At 36.9% G+C, this 13964-nt stretch overlaps 1 long non-coding RNA gene across 3 annotated transcripts; it reads right to left on the reverse strand.

Moving 5' to 3' along the window:
- Positions 1–1227: 1227 nt before the first annotated feature.
- Positions 1228–6020, reverse strand: LOC110937846. 3 transcript variants are annotated; one of them, XR_002591083.2, is made up of 7 exons: positions 5817–6020; positions 5662–5682; positions 5397–5490; positions 4511–4639; positions 3383–3477; positions 2060–2368; positions 1228–1629 (listed from the first exon to the last, which is right to left on the reverse strand). It is a non-coding gene; the product is annotated as an uncharacterized LOC110937846 (long non-coding RNA). The 3 variants fall into 3 exon arrangements; XR_002591082.2 differs by lacking the exon at positions 2060–2368 and having other exon boundaries at positions 5817–6019; XR_004890821.1 differs by having other exon boundaries at positions 1228–2368; positions 5817–6019.
- Positions 6021–13964: the final 7944 nt, after the last annotated feature.

A 13964-nucleotide genomic window follows, 5' to 3' on the forward strand; every position in this document is an offset into this window, starting at 1 on the left:
TGGTGGTCGATACGGTGTAGCATGGACAATAGACGAAACTGGTGCCATAGTATGGCCCGAATATGATGGACCCGCACCCGGGAAAAAATGGGATAATGGTGGTATAGTAGTGGAAGGGTTAAAGGTGACGGTTGGTTCTTCTTGGGTAGTAATGGGTTGTGTGGTGTTGGTTGGTGTAACCTGTTGAGGTATGGTGGGTTCGGTAGTATTTGGTGGAATGGTAGTGTTAGGTGAAGGTTGAGTGGATGTTGGTATGAATGATGAGGTAAATTCACCCGTAGTGGGTGGTGGTGGTGGTGGATCCATGTATCGAATTGGTGTAACTGGTGTTGTTGGTGAACTATTGATTGTATTTTCCCTTAGCAAAATTCTGTTTGCTCGCAAAGTTCGCTCAATTTCCGGATCAAACGCCAATGGTGATAGCTTGTGAGAGCTCCTAGTACGCATGCACCTGTAAATACCTGCACACTAACACACCCCGCGTAAACCAGAAAAATAACAAACTTAAAACACAAACAAAAATAACACACGTTGCGCACTACTCCCCGGCAACGGCGCCAAAATTTGACGTGATGTCGTGGGTCACGCAAATTTAATCCCTAAACAACTGTAGTTAGTGGTAGTAGGGTATCGAACTCAGGGAGTATGTGGAAAATGTGTTGATTATGTAGCTTTGTATTTATACTAAAATTAAACTAAATTGCAGAAAATTAAAATTCAAGATTGTGGATTGTTGTTTTATAAAACTAAATTAAAGACTAATTCAAATCAAAGTAGGTTGTAAACAATTGGAAGAGAACAATGATCACCCTAGGTTTCAGTTTCTTTAAACAATTGTGTGCAATTTCACTAGAAAGAGTTACATAGACATAACTCGTGTATGTGTGATTGAAGTGATAAAAGGGAACAAAGTACTCGGATTAGATAATGCGAGGTTGTTTCCCGATGACCTATTAACCAATAACCAACCCTAACCCTTCCCGTGATATCTCGGTTGCCAACGGCACCAAGAACGTACGATCAAGACTAGAATTTGTGATATAGATTAACGCACTACAAACAATCAAACACACACCATGACATTCAAGCAACGCAAAATATCATTCTAGAAATGCAGAAATTAACACACAAAAGTCTTAGAAACATTCACCTAGGATGATCACCGAAGAGTTTAGCCGGACATGGCTCGGTGAATCATCATCAACATTAATCTAGTGTTCATACGAATTAAAAACACAAACCGAATGTTTAGAATCGTTCACAAACCAAGCAAGTACTCCAAATTCGCTCCCAAAGTCTCCAAGAACCGTCAATGATGAGATAATACCAAAAGACACACCAAAAAACGAGTATATTGTGGCAGTTACACATTTCACGTTCAGGCACCACCGTAAATTACGGCTCCACCGTAATTTACGGTGGCTATCAGATTGTTACGGTGAATTGAGCCTGTGTTACGGTGCAGGAATCAACACAAATCAAGTCTACCGTAAATTACGGTAGAACCGTAATTTACGGTACTCAGCATCCTTGACTCCTATGTTTTGTCTTGTGTTCTTCTCTCAACCCGTTTTCCACCAAAGCATCCATGAGCTGCCTTTTATCCATCTCTTATCTCCTAATTCGCACCTGAAACATAAGCATCGTAGTTATCTAATTCAAGATAATTACGCGGTTAAATGGAGGATTATTTCATATCTTAACATGCTTAAGGGTTGTCCCAAGGACCACCCGTCAACGGCAAAACTAAAAAATCCAAGATACGGGTACGGCAAAGGTATGGAAAAAACATATAAAAAAATAAAAATATATTAAACAAAGTCCATATAATGTGGTACAATCTTAAACTTTGTGCTATTTTTATAAACTTAAAAGAATATGGACCAAATGTAAACTCGTTAAAATAGAGGGGTTAAATGAAAAAAAACAAACTTTTTAATGAACTCTTTCTTAAAAATTAGTGCTAAAAGTATTATAAAAGAAAACCAAAGGGTGTGAAGTGACAAAATGACAAAAAATTATTAAAAACCCTACAAAAACAATGATGAAAGGCCACTACCATCAGTTATCTTCTTCATTGCCGCCACTCAATCTATTCAACGGTCAGCCGGAAAATTTTCCGATCATCCCATATTTAATATAAACTCTGGTTGGCCACGTACTCCTTTGTACATAAATCCATCATTGCCTAAATATATTAAGGAAACGTCCCCGAAACGTCAAACTGCCGTCCCCAATTTCCCGGAAGCGTTTCGATGGCGTCCCCAGATACACAGAAACGTTCGGGGGACGTCCCCATGGCGTTTCTGTCCCCAAACCGTCCCCGGAACGGGTACGCGATGCTCCAAGCCGTCCCCGTGCTTCATAGCTAAAATGGCAATTTACTCTTTTATAAATAATGATACGTTTAAACAGTTTCACATGGATTCCGAGGGTTGATAATTATAATAGCAACTCAACAAACAATTCAACATCAAGTTCAAACTCCCAACTGTTCTCAGCGGCATCAAACGTTAATTTTGATATGTTGACCTGTTTACTAAATTAAAACAACAATTTTGACTTGTTTACTAAAAATATAATAAAACGATATAGAAGAAGGCAACCAATTCTTAATCATTTCCCTGAAAACAAAAATTACATATTGGTGTTGGGATAGATCGTTCAAATTGGTTACCGGGTCGGAACAACTCCGGGCCAACTCTGTAGTTAATGTGGGTTCAAACGGGCCAGGCCAGCCGGCCGTTGACACCTTATTGTTAATAAACTTGTTAAATAAGAATGGTAAAAACTACATTTCTAAATAATGACTGAAATTTCTAATAAAGTGATTTGTAATGAATAATACCAATTAGAAAATAAGGTTTCTCAACTTCAACTATTTTCGAAATGTTAGTGCAAATTTATTTTATTTCAAGGTTAATTTAAGGGGACTTTCAAACCCTTTTATTTGCTTGAGGTCCGTATAAATGTGGCATCCCATAATTATATACTAAACTTTTTACCAGAAAAAGATTTACCTGCTATATGTCAGTTTGTGAGCAAACTTGTGAACTCAAATACATAAATAATTGAGGCAACATGTAAAAAATCATTTGTTGTTGGTTTCTTTTCTAACATATCCAATTGGTAAATTAAAACTTTAGACCATTTAGAAACAGTCAAAGGTTTAAGTAATTTATCTAATCATAAGTAATAAAAGGTAACCATTTCATTGCTAATGCATGCCTATTAGTAGTTTTCAACAATTGACCTAAACCTATAGCTATAGACAGGAGAAAATTCAAAAATGCAGGTAGTAGCAATCATAGCATAACTAAGAATTCCTGACAAGAAATCAACAATAAATGAAAGGGTTGAAATCAATAACTGTATGGCTTACCGAGGGGATAATGACTATTGAAGTTCGTCTAAATCCAAGTCGAACAGGATAACTGACGTTGCGAGACATACAAACTGCACTTGAAAAGACTGCATCTGAAATTAACAAAATTTATAAAGTGAAAGTCAAAATTTAAAAACAGATTTTACTCGTATTCCTACTTCTCTATCGTAATTCCAGTTTGATTACACAGATTTTTCAGCCATTTATGATGACCCTATGTATGACTATAATATGATCTAGAGGCTGAATGTATTAAAAGTACACTTAGGCTAGAGTTTGGCTCATTCGACCCACTTGGCCAGTTTCTATTTTAGTTAATCACTAATGCTAATCAACTAATTATAAATTTTGCCCATGGCTTTATAGTTTAGTGCATCTTGAAGGTGGGATAAGGCTTTTGGACTAATAGGTCCTAGGTTTGATTCCCACAAAGAGGGTTTCACATATTTATTGGGTTTCCTCCTGAATTGGTGTATAGGCATTATGCCTAGTGGAGATGGATATGATCGCGTGGTTCCACTGGTGGCACGATGATACTCCAGTGGTCCGTCAGTGATCCAAATTTGTCGTTCAAAAAAAAACTAATTATAAATTTTTTAAATCTCGAGCATATTTAATATCAAAAATTTTACCCCACGAGTGTAAATTATTCAATAAGTACTAACTTTAGCCAAAAAGCTGAACCGATTGAAAACAAAACAATTACATGTGGTTCGAAATATGAGTAATGTTATTTTCAATTCAAATGAAAGTTATCTAATACTGTCATATCAACCATAGTGCATATGTCAAGAGTTTTAATCTTTTTCTCATATATACTATAGCTTATTTATTGTTATCTTTTCTTTTTACTGCAAGTTTCCAATATCGCCATCGGATACCATCATCTAAAAAATATTTAAGAGACTGTAACGATTAACGAAATGAAAAAACTTGGCTTTTTCGCAAGTCCATATACAAAACAATCAACAGTGTTTTATGCGAGAATCGATGAACATAAATCACAATATCAAACAAAACAACAACAAACGGAACGTAAATCATTAGGTCAACCAAAACCCAACAAACTGACCATAAATAAACATATCTAAATTGAAAAAAAAACAGTAATCAGAGATTGCTAACCTGATTGCGTCTGGATCGTAGAATAGTCAAGAAGGAAGATGATTTTGATAGCTAGGGTTTACGAAATACGCGTGGGCTGTGAAGATTCCAACGTACCTGTGTATAGCAACCAGGAAGAAACCACTTAATCTGCATCATTAAACAACCAAAACGTTAATTCTGATAATTTACCAGTATTAAGAAACACCACCAAATGAACAATATTAGTTCGCCTCACAAATTAATGCCTCATTTCATGACGAAATCGCCTACTTTTTTAATACTTGCAAAAAATTACTCATACAGATAACATGAACAAACAAAGTAGGTGAATACCTTCATTGTGATAGTTTAGCAAGTTCTTCAATACATAGTTAGCCCTATGCAGTTAATATCGGTGATATCTCGGTGATATATCGGTTTCTTAGTAAAATATCGGTCAAACTATCGGTACCCATATTATCGGCGATATTGACCGATATTTGAGCGATATAACCGATATATCACTGATATTTGACCGATCTAACCGATATATCACTGAATTATTGGTGTTAAATTGCTATATATATATATATATAAATTCTGCATTATATTAAAATTACCGATATCCCACCGATATCTCACCGAGATAACATATATTTCAAATATTGGTCCTTAATTGATATTCGATATTTTACCGCATTAACTGCATAGGTTAATACATACTTTTTAAAAAGAGTGTGTAGTCGCCTTGCTAACCATGAAATCCAAATCCTTTTAAAAAAGATATAGCACATAGTCATACGCTTAGGGAAGGAAAGTGCAAAATCTAAATCCATTTAAAAAAAGATAAAGCACATAATCATATAGTTAGAGAAGAAAAGTGCAAAATCTATAGCATAATCCAAAACAAAAGTGGATATCTCACACCCAAATCATCATCACAGTTGGTAGTTGTTGTACAAACACATCAATCCAGTTGGCTTCAGTTCAGATAGCTTCCCAATTGCATTTTGTTTTACCTACATCCCAAGATAAATAAGTTAGTTAAAAAAAAACTTAATCGGACAAATAGCAAGAAAAAACCTAATAAAAAAAGAATCCATCGAATTCGAGATTGCAGATTAAGGAATGAAGTAAAGTCACAGTAATGATTGAATATCAAATATAAAATCAATAAAAGAACATCACACCTGGATCTTATCTGGATGAATCTATGACATTCAAAACACAAAAAGAAAAAAAATTAAGGATCAACACGAAAATTAGGGGAAAACAGAATAAAAGGTATCCAATAACACTAAACACACCTAGATTTTGATCAATATCGACTACGTAATCGACATACCTGTAAGTGAATAACCTTGATTTTGGAATCCTTTGTTAAGCCGTTCAAGCACAACCGATTCAGAGAGAATGAGATGCAGGTAGAAGAAGAAGAGGCGTATGATAGTTCAGGTTTTAGGAAAGGAAAGCGTCTGGTAAAAGCCAAAAGAAGATGGAGGCTAGGGTTTCGCTGTGAAGCAGTGAAGGAAAAGAATGAGCAAGAGGAATTTACGTTTTTAGGTGAGTTATATACCCGGGTCATAAAGCGGGTCGGATCATATTAAATCATGGAACCGCGTTGAATTTTAATACCCATCTCATTTTCCCGCCAAAATGAATTCTGAGAAGCCCTAAGAAGCTGCCACATCAGCCCATATCTTTCATGTTTATTATATATAATAGATATATATCACTCCATTATTATCGATCAGAGGGGAGCCGACCTTTGGAGACGCAAATATATATATCAAGGAGAGGATACAACAGGGGGGAGGAGACACGGCAGTAGACAAGATCAGACGATCAAGAAGCAAGGGACGAAGAACATCAGTTTTGAGGATTGTCTTGCAAGAAATCAAGCTCGGGAATCATTGGGGTCAAGTGGGAAGCTTAGAGATCAAGAAATTTACGGGTTCTACCTTACGATTTCTTTTATTTTCTAGTTTCTTGTTTTTACTTCGATGAATTCTTATTTGAGATTTTGTTTGATTGTTTTTAAGACTATGTTTCTTGGCTAGATCTTTTAAACTACCTAGGTTAAGATGATTGTTTAACAAAGTTTGGATTTTTATTCGTTATTAATGTTGGTTCTTGGGTTTTCTTGAATTGTAAACGATTATGGAATTGTGATTTGGTGTATATGCATGCTTGATATTGTTTGATCATTGATTATTGCTTCGTACGAGTCTTGGTGACGGTCTTTATCACATAATAGAATCATGCTAGGGTTTTAGATTTTGGTGAGTGTCTATATCACGTAATAAATCTTTAATTCTTTAGGGTTAATTGGCCATCAAACCTTGTGTAAAACTAAAATGGGATATACCGGGCTAGGATTCGAGTTACAGGAACAAGGGCCAAACCAACCACCTAAGAATGGAATCGTCGAGCGAAAACATTTGACAACCTCCTGGAAGCAGCTTTTCTTGCCACCAGACATTTCTCTATCAATTAAGAATCTGATGCCGTCACTAAACACATTCCTTAAATTATAGCCGTTTTTTGAGTGTTTATTTTTTGGTGTCTTATCCGCATATATATCACTATTGCTCTTGATTTTCTTGACTGTATATCTCTTAAATGTCAACATATACACGTGTGATTTAGTTTACGATGATTTTTCAATGCTGAGAACCTCGATCAGAGAGTAAAAAAGGCGTAAGGTTCACAATGGTGTAAAATTAAAATGGGATATACCGGGCTAGGATTCAAGTTACATGAACAAGGGCCAAACCAGCCACCCAAGAATGGAATCGTCGAGCGAAAACACTAGACAACCTCCTAGAAGCAGCTTTCTTGCCATCGGACCTTTCTCCATCAATTAGGGATCTGATGCCATCACTAAACACATTCCTAAAATTGTAGCCATTTTTTTAGTGTTTATTTTTTGGTGTCTAATCCGCATATATATCACCATTGCTCTTGATTTTCTTAACTGTATATCTCTTAAATGTCAACATATACACGTGTGATTTAGTTTATGAAGATTTTTCAATGCCGAGAACCTCGATCAGAGACTAAAAAAGGCGTAAGGTTCACAATGGTGTAAAACTAAAATGGGATATACCGGGCTAGGATTCGAGTTACAGGAATAAGGGCCAAACTAACTACCCGAGAATGGAATCGTCGAGCAAAAACACTTGACAACCTTCTAAAAGCAGCTTTTTCTTGCCACCAGACCTTTCTCCATCAATTAGGAATCTGATGCCGTCACTAAACACATTAATTATATTGTAGCAATTTTTTGAATGTTTATTTTTTGGTGTCTAATCCGCATATATATCACTGTTGCTCTTGATTTTCTTGACTGTATATCTCTTAAATGTCAACATATACACGTGTGATTTAGTTTACGAAGATTTTTCAATGCCGAGACCCTCGATCAGAGAGTAAAAAAGGCGTAAGGTTCACAATGGTGTAAAACTAAAATGGGATATACCGGGCAAGGATTCGAGTTACAGGAACAAGGGCCAAACCAACCACCCAAGAATGGAAAATCGTCGAGTGAAAACACTTGACAACCGCCTGGAAGCAGCTTTTCTTGCCACCAGACCTTTCCCCATCAATTAGGAATCTGAAGCCGTCACTAAACACATTCCTTAAATTGTAATCATTTTTTAGTATTTATTTTTTGGTGTCTAATCCGCATATGTATCACCATTGCTCTTGATTTTCTTGACCGTATATCTCTCAAATGTTAACACATACACGTGTGATTTAGTTTACGAAGATTTTTCAATGCCGAAACCTCGATCAGAGAGTAAAAAAGGCATATGGTTCACAAAGGTGTAAAACTAAAATGGGATATACCGGACTAGGATTCGAGTAACAGGAACAAGGGCCAAACCAACCACCCAAGAATGGAATCGTCGAGCGAAAACATTTGACAAGCTCCTTGAAGCAGCTTTCTTGCCACCAGACATTTCTCCATCAATTAGGAATCTGATGCCGTCACTAAACACATTCCTTAAATTGTAGCCATTTTTTGAGTGTTTATTTTTTGGTGTCTAACATGCATATATATCACTATTGCTCTTGATTTTCTTGATTGTATATCTCTTAAATGTCAACATATACACGTGTGATTTAGTTTACGAAGATTTTTCAATGCTGAGAACCTCGATCAGAGAGTAAAAAAGGCATAAGGTTCACAATGGTGTAAAATTAAAATGGGATATATCGGGCTAGGATTCGAGTTACATGAACAAGGGCCAAACCAACCACCCAAGAATGGAATCGTCCAGCGAAAACACTTGACAACCTCCTAGAAGCAGCTTTCTTGCCACCAGACCTTTCTCCATCAATTAGGGATCTATTGCCGTCACTAAACACATTCCTTAAATTGTAGCCATTTTTTGAGTGTTTATTTTTTGATGTCTAATCCGCATATATATCACCATTGCTCTTGATTTTCTTGACTGTATATCTTTTAAATGTCAACATATACACGTGTGATTTAGTTTACGAAGATTTTTCAATGCCGAGAATGTCGATCAGAGAGTAAAAAAGGCGTAAGGTTCACAATGGTGTAAAACTAAAATGGGATATACCGGGCTAGGATTCGAGTTACAGAAACAAGGGCCAAACCAACCACCCAAGAATGGAATCGTCGAGTGAAAACACTTGACAACCTCCTAGAAGTAGCTTTTCTTGCCACTAGACCTTTCTACATCAATTAGGAATCTGATGCCGTCACTAAACACATTCCTTAAATTTTAGCCATTTTTTGAGTGTTTATTTTTTGGTGTCTAATACGCATATATATCACTATTGCTCTTGATTTTCTTGATTGTATATCTCTTAAATGTCAACATATACACGTGTGATTTAGTTTACGAAGATTTTTCAATGGCGAGAACCTTGATCAGAGAGTAAAAAAGGCGTATGGTTCACAATGGTGTAAAAATAAAATGGGATATACCGGGCTAGGATTCGAGTTACAGGAAAAAGGGCCAAACCAACCACCCAAGAATGGAATCGTCGAGCGAAAACACTTGACAACCTCCTGTAAGCAGCTTTTCTTGCCACCAGACTTTCTCCATCAATTAGGAATCTGATGCCGTCACTAAACACATTCCTTAAATTGTATCCATTTTTTAAGTGTTTATTTTTTGGTGTCTAATCCGCATATATATCACCAAATCTAAGAATTTATCATACCTTGTGCTCTACTAAGTATGATAATCACAATTTCGGCCTTGAATCACTTTCAATTTTGTTTGGTTTCTTTGATTTTGAGTGAAATTGTAGGATTTAGGGTTTTAAGGAGCACTAGGTCGCCCCTGGTGTTTTGATCGAATAGGACACGCATACAAAGTGTGTGTTCTGATGTTTATCCAGGATTTTAAACAAACAACTTTCCAATTTGGCGCCTTTGGACCCTCTAGTTTCTAAGTTTTATAAAAAAGCTAAAATGCTTTGATTTTCCATCTTTTACGACAAGATTTTAACTAGGTTAATTATTCCTAGTTTTTATTCTCACTATTTTATTATTAATATTATAATTTATACATGTACACAAACATATATAGTTTAATAAATTAGGGGTGTTACAAGTCTACCCCCGTTAAAGAGGATTTCGTCCTCGAAATCGTAATACGTACCGAATAAGGAAGGGTATAAGCGTGTCATCTCTTCTTCGGACTCCCAAGTGGTGCCCGATCCCTTACGGTGTTCCCATTTTACTTTAACTTGATTGATCTCTTTATGTCTTAAGCTTTTAACTTTTCGATCGAGAATTTCGATAGGCTTTACGACATAATTCAGTTTATCGTCAACTTCAATGTCGTCATAGCTTATATAGGTTGTTTCATTAGCTAAGCACTTTCGTAGATGTGAAACATGGAAAGTGCTATGTATATTTCTCAACTTTTCTGGCAATTCAAGTCGATAAGCTACCTTACCCACACGTTCTACGATTTTGAATGGCCCAATAAATCTCGGGCTTAATTTTCCCTGTTTTCGGAATCTGATAACCCCTTTCCACAGAGATACTTTAAGCATAACCATATCACCAACCTGAAACTCGATTGGTCTTCTTCTTTTATCCGCGTAGGACTTCTGTCGATCTTGAGCAGCTTTTAAATGAGCCCGGATCACTTCAATCTTTTCATTAGTGATCCTGACTATATCTTTGTGGGCTAATTCTCGCGGACCCACTTCGCCCCAACACACCGGGGTTCGACACTTTTTGTCGTAAAGCATTTCATACGGGGCCATTCCAATACTGGAATGGTAGCTATTGTTATATGAAATTCCGCTAGTGGTGGATAGATATATCAGCCACCCCCAAAATCGATAATACATGCTCGTAGCATATCTTTGAGCGTTTGAATAGTTCTTTCGCTCTGCCCATCAGTCTGCGGATGATATGCGGTACTAATGAACAACTTAGTACCCCTCTGCTTTTGGAAATCGCGCCAAAAGTTTGAAGTAAACCGTGTATCTATATCTGATATGATAGACACCGGTACTCCATGGCGAGATATAATTTCATGTATACTTCCGACATCTTCTTAAAAGTGTATGTCTCCCGAATTGGAATAAAATGAGCACTCTTGGTCAATCTGTCAACTACTACCCATATAGCATCAAATCCACGTGATGTTCTTGGTAGTTTAGTTAACATATCCATAGTGATGTGCTCCCACTTCCACACCGGAATGTCTAACGGCTGAAGTTTACCGTAAGGCTTCTGGTGTTCTGCTTTTACTTGTAAACAAGTTAAGCATTTTTCCACATACTTAGTAATGTCTCGCTTCATTCTGGGCCACCAATAATTTTGTTTCAAGTCTTGGTACATCTTGGTAGCTCCCGGATGAATAGAATAGCGGGACTTGTGGGCTTCATCAAGAAGAAGAGTTTTAACATTCCACGTGTTTGGAACCCAGATTCGATCGAAACTGGTTTTCAATCCATTACTATCTTTCAAGTCTTTAAGTTGACCCATAATTCTTTCCTTTTTCAAATTCTCTTCTTTTACAGCTTCAGTTTGCACCTCTTTGATTTGTTCGAGTAAGCCAAAGGTCACTACTAACTGCATCGATTGCACCCGAATAGGTGAATATTCTTCTTTCCTGCTCAGTGCATCTGCAACTATGTTGGCTTTCCCATGATGATAATGAATTTCACAATCATAATCCTTCACCGTCTCTAACCAACGCCTTTGTCTCATATTCAACTCCTTTTGATCAAAGAAGTACTTGAGACTTTTATGGTCAGTGAAAATAGTACATTTCACACCATACAAGTAATGCCTCCATATCTTTAAGGCAAAGACTACTGCCGCCAATTCCAGATCATGTGTCGGATACTTCTTTTCATGGGTCTTTAGTTGTCTTGAAGCATACGCGGTCACTTTTCCTCGTTGCATAAGTACACACCCTAGACCAAGCTGGGATGCGTCAGAATAAATGACCATGTCTTCAATTCCATCTGGTAACGTTAATACCGGAACACTGGTCAATTTTTCTTTAAGTATATGAAAAGCATCTTCTTGTGCGTTTCCCCATACAAATTTCTCGTCTTTACAGGTCAACTTGGTTAATGGAGTTGAGATTTTAGAGAAATCTTGTATAAATCTCCGATAATAACCCGCAAGACCTAGAAAACTCCTAATCTCTGATGGATTTTTCGGAGGTTTCATTTAGACACAGCTTCTATTTTAGACGGGTCTACCGACACTTCATCGGTACTGATAGCATGTCCTAGAAATTGTACCTCATGTAGCCAAAATGCACATTTCGAAAATTTCGCGTAAAGTCTTTCACGCCTAAGCGTTTCAAGTACCTCACGCAAATGACACTCGTGATCTGCTTCACTTTTCGAATAAACAAGAATATCGTCGATAAAGACTATTACCGACTTGTCTAGCATCAGTTTGCAGACGCGGTTCATGAGGTCCATGAAAGTCGCAGGTGCATTAGTTAATCCGAAAGACATTACTAAGAACTCGTAATGTCCGTAACGCGTTCGAAATGCTGTTTTTGGTTTATCTTCTTCTTTTACTTTCAACTGATGATAACCCGACCTTAAGTCGATCTTTGAAAACCAACTCGCGCCTTGCAACTGATTGAACAAGTCGTCGATCCTAGGAAGCGGGTATCGATTCTTTAACATAAGTTTGTTTAATTCCCGGTAATCAATACACATTCGCATACTTCCGTCTTTCTTCTTCACGAATAATACCGGCGCTCCCCACAGAGAAACGCTTGGGCGAATAAATCCCTTGTCTAGAAAATCTTGTAATTGTGACAGCAATTCTTGTAGTTCCGATGGCGCTAATCGATAAGCAGCCTTGGCTACCGGTTTCGCGCCTGGAATTAATTCGATGCCAAACTCCAACTCATGTTCCGGTGGTAACCCCGGTAGATCTTCCGGAAAAACATCTTCAAATTTCCGTACGACTGGTATGTGCTTAATTTCTGGAGACTCTTTTGTTGAATCATGTATGTAAACCATGTATGCCTTACATCCATGTCGGACCAGTTTACAAGCTTTTATAAAAGAGCAGATTATGGGGCTGCCACTTTTCTCCCCATAATAGTAACATGTTTTCCGCTTGGAGACATTAGTTGTATCTCCTTACGGTTACGTATTACTTTCGCGTGATATCGAGCTAGCCAAACCATCCCGATTACCACTTGAAATTCTCCCATCGACATGGGAATTAGATCGACGAAATGTTCTTCATCATCAATACTCAATTTGCAATTCCAGCACATATCACAAACAATAAAACTTTTATTATCACATATTTCTACTTCTAATGGCATAGGTAATTTTGTTAATGTGAATATAGGGTGTTGAATAAATCGATGTGATATAAAAGATCTATTTGCACCCGTATCAAATAAAATTCGTGCCGGAAGTGAATTTACAAAAAATATACCTGAAATAACATCAGGTTCAGCTTTAGCCTCGGCGGCTGTCATGTGAAAAGATCTTGCGCTTGCTCTCTGGGCATCAGGCTTTGTATCAGTTGTGTATTTGGTTCCAACCAACTCTTTGGTTGGCTCGTCGTTCCTTCCCGCTCAAAAAAAACTACTCGTTAACCACGTATGAATTATAAATGAAGTTTAAACTCATTTATTGAACAACCATATAAAAACGATGTGATTTACAATTAGACAATGGGCAATCCCACATGTTACTCGAAGTATCATTGGATAATGCAAACGTGCTTTGTTCGTTCATAACAAACAAAAGTCATACTATCACTAGTTTCACTACCATACAAACTTGTCATATAGAAAACAACACTATCATGTGAATTGTATGTTTTGTGTTTGACTTGTTCTGTTTATTTTTAAATACATTATTTTAAATAGATTATAATGTTCTAATGATAAATCAGTTAAGTTTGTAAAATAACATATGTCAAAATCCAATCTTCTATTCATGCCGGAAACACTTCGTAAAAATGGCATGCGCGTCTTTAAAGGTGGTGAGA

The sequence above is a fragment of the Helianthus annuus genome, chromosome 4 (genome assembly GCF_002127325.2).
Source record: "Helianthus annuus cultivar XRQ/B chromosome 4, HanXRQr2.0-SUNRISE, whole genome shotgun sequence".
Taxonomy (NCBI): Eukaryota; Viridiplantae; Streptophyta; class Magnoliopsida; order Asterales; family Asteraceae; genus Helianthus; species Helianthus annuus.